Here is a 3,166-nt window from a genome sequence, read left to right as displayed (position 1 = left end):
GTTCTACTTAACAATTATGTGATGTATTTCAGTGAATGTTGTGGGTACATGTGTGTTGCTGTTTCACAGTAGTGAAATGAAATGCTGGTTAGTGTGGTTTACCTGTTTTCTGTTCTGTTCGGTCAGGAGTTTTTCCTTCACATGTCTAATGGTGGTTTCTGACCAGAGACTAAAGACTGGCAGGTTAAGTGGAGCAGAAAGTCTGGAGGTGTGGATAACCTTTCCCCCACAGTAAACACTGATTTGATGAATTTCAGGACTAAGTTTGGCGAAAATGTCACATGAAAATATTCAAGTTATTCAAATGCAAACCTAAAAATCTGTTTTATAACTCTAACTAACTTTTGAACCTGGGCTTTATTTTCCCAGGTTTTTGGTGTAAATAATTGATAGGTTGCGGTATTGATCAAGAACACTGAACCCAGCCACCACCAACAGCTGCTGCAAATTAATCAGTAAAAGTATGTCCACTAAAGTTCTTGTTTTTGCCACTGACAGGCTCAGATTGTTATTCAAAGTGTCTGACAACATTATAGATATGATTCCTACAGAGATAGACCTATTTATGAAAGAGTTATATCCTTTTTGTTTAACCAGAAACATCGCTATATGTCACTACCAGACTCCATTGACAAAAACAAGAATTTTACTGAGCAGAACACAGGAGCTGCTGGAGTACCACTGCCTCAATCATTAGTTTGTTTTTGTTATTGTGTGACTTTCAGTGATGGAAAAAGTATTCAGATCCTTTACTGAAGTAAAAGTACAGGAACTTCTGTGTCCTGCTTGGTAAAATTCCTGTTTTTGTTGTGATATATAATGATGTTTCTGGTTCTGTTCAACACATGCACACAGTTTGAGACTTATTTTCTCATGTGTCCCCGTTCCACTGGAGTCTCTTTAAACTTAGTCACCAAAACTTCCTGAGATTTGTGCTGCAGAAAGAAAGAAAGTTTGATCTGAAATCTGTTAATGCTCAGACCCACATGTGGCAGCTGCAGATGTTATTGATGTGTTGGTGGGTGGATGTGGATGCTCCACACTGCTCACTAAGCTGTTAGCTTGTTCTCTGATCTGAAGTGCCTTTGGCTTGATGGAGCTCTGCTGCTCAATTAGTGTAATGAGGAGAGGCAGCTGTGATGTCACAACACAGAGAGCCGCTGGACGCCGCTTCATCACGCCGTGTCAAATAACATAGGGTTTAATAAGAGCATCTGAAGGTTTAATTGTCCTAACGATCCCTCAGATCATGTGACCGTGCTGCAGATCGATCACATGAACCTGCTCTCGACCTTCATCTTCACCTTTCACTTAGCTCAACCTGCCTCCTCCACAGACTCAATGAACTTCCTCTCCTGTGTGCTGGTGTGTTAACAGAAGCCATCGTCAGTGATTTATTCGTCTGCTGTCCTTGTTCTGCTGAAGGGACTTCCTCTTTGTCTTGGCTCGGAGAAGCAGCAGGCGTGAATATAAATGAGTTAATCAGTTTTCAGAATGCCACAGATCTGTGCAGCGGGCAGCTCCCACGCTGTTGGCCTGGAAATGACAAGTCCAGATAAGACCTACTGACAGGCGTGCAGAGCTACTGTAGAGGCCTCAGAGACTCCTCAAGCCGCCTCTGGACAGAGTCGAGTTCAACAACCCTTTATTCCAGACACAAACACATAGAAACCACTGTAACAGACCATTTTACTGCACTGTGTGTGATGGGGTTTCTCTGTGACCTCTGTAGCTCCGTAGGCCTGAATCTTCTTCACTCACTCCTCATGTTCTTTACCTCAAATAAAAACAACAATACCAAGAGATGAACATGTTTGAATTGTTGTTGCTTTATTTATTGAGGCCTGACTTGCTGTTTGAGTTTTATATAGTTCATTATATGGCACATTTCATACTCCTACATTTTCATACTGAATGATAAAAACTAGCTCATCTGCTATGGACTCTTTACACAGATGAATGTAAAGCTAACTCATCTGATGTTTTCAGTGATTGTTGGTTTGACCGCTGAAGATGAAACAGAGTATCGGGGAAGTGTGGATGAGTTTGTTAACTGGTGTCATAGCTTTCTTCAGCTAAATAGTAATAAAAGTAATGAAATGATTTTTGAGCAGAAGGACAGAGAAGCAGGTGGTTATTAATGGTGACTGTATCGAGGGTGTAAATGAATAGAAATATCCAAGGACAGTAACTGAGGAAAAACTGTCATTGGACTTTACAGGAAAGGACTGGACAGTTTGTAGTAGACAGACATGACATGGATTCTCTTTTATTGTTCATTTGTGGAGAGTATTTTGACTTTCTGCTTCACTACTTGGTATTTTTCATTGTCTGTAGTTAACACAGACAAGCTCAGTAAGATCGCAGGTCAACAACAACACAGCATGATTCTGCTTTTTGAGTCTGCAGCAGCAGGGAAAGCACTCAGTGATGTATCACAGCTTCTTTATGGTGAATACAAGGGTGTGTCACCTGCACTTTTGATTGTTGTTGTGAAACACTTTATTGTGTGTCTGTTGATGTTGAAGTGTCTTATGTCTTGTTTTTGCTGGTGGTGGTTTTTGTCCAACAGTTGCCAGAGACACAAAGAAAAATTCCGATAAGGATAATAAACTAAATCAACTAAGTGCTGGCAGTTTGTTCCTCAGAAGAGCAGGACAGGAACTAAAGGCAGAGACACTGTGTTTGGTTTTGATTCTGGGAACCGACAGTAATCCAGAACCAGAAAGGTCTGCAGGGTCTGTACTGGGTCACAAGATCTGGTATCTAAAACAGGGATCACCATACTTACAGGAAGGTGAAAAGAAATTAAATATGAATGAAAAATGTGATATGTAAGGATGTCACTTCTACCAAACATACATATACGAAACACGAGCTGTCACAAGAAGATCAAATAAAAGGACATCAGCTGAGATATTAGAGAAAACTGATCTGAACTGCTAAGAATAAAAACCTACTACACGTCAGGCGCGTCAGTGAAGGCTTCAGCCAATCAGGGCAAAGTGCTGTCGGAGCGAAACGACATGAAACTACAGGTGCCTTATTCTCGCGAGGTTTTAATGTCATGTGATACGGTGACGTTGTGGAACGCCGGCGAAATTTCCAACCAGCTTGTTTTTATTTCGTTCCAAAAATAAAAATTTAAAATTCAGTTTTATTTTTA

This window comes from Lates calcarifer, linkage group LG2 (genome assembly GCF_001640805.2).
Source record: "Lates calcarifer isolate ASB-BC8 linkage group LG2, TLL_Latcal_v3, whole genome shotgun sequence".
In the NCBI taxonomy this organism is placed as follows: Eukaryota; Metazoa; Chordata; class Actinopteri; family Centropomidae; genus Lates; species Lates calcarifer.
The sequence above is the reverse complement of the archived record's forward strand: the minus strand, read 5'-3'. Positions refer to the sequence as shown.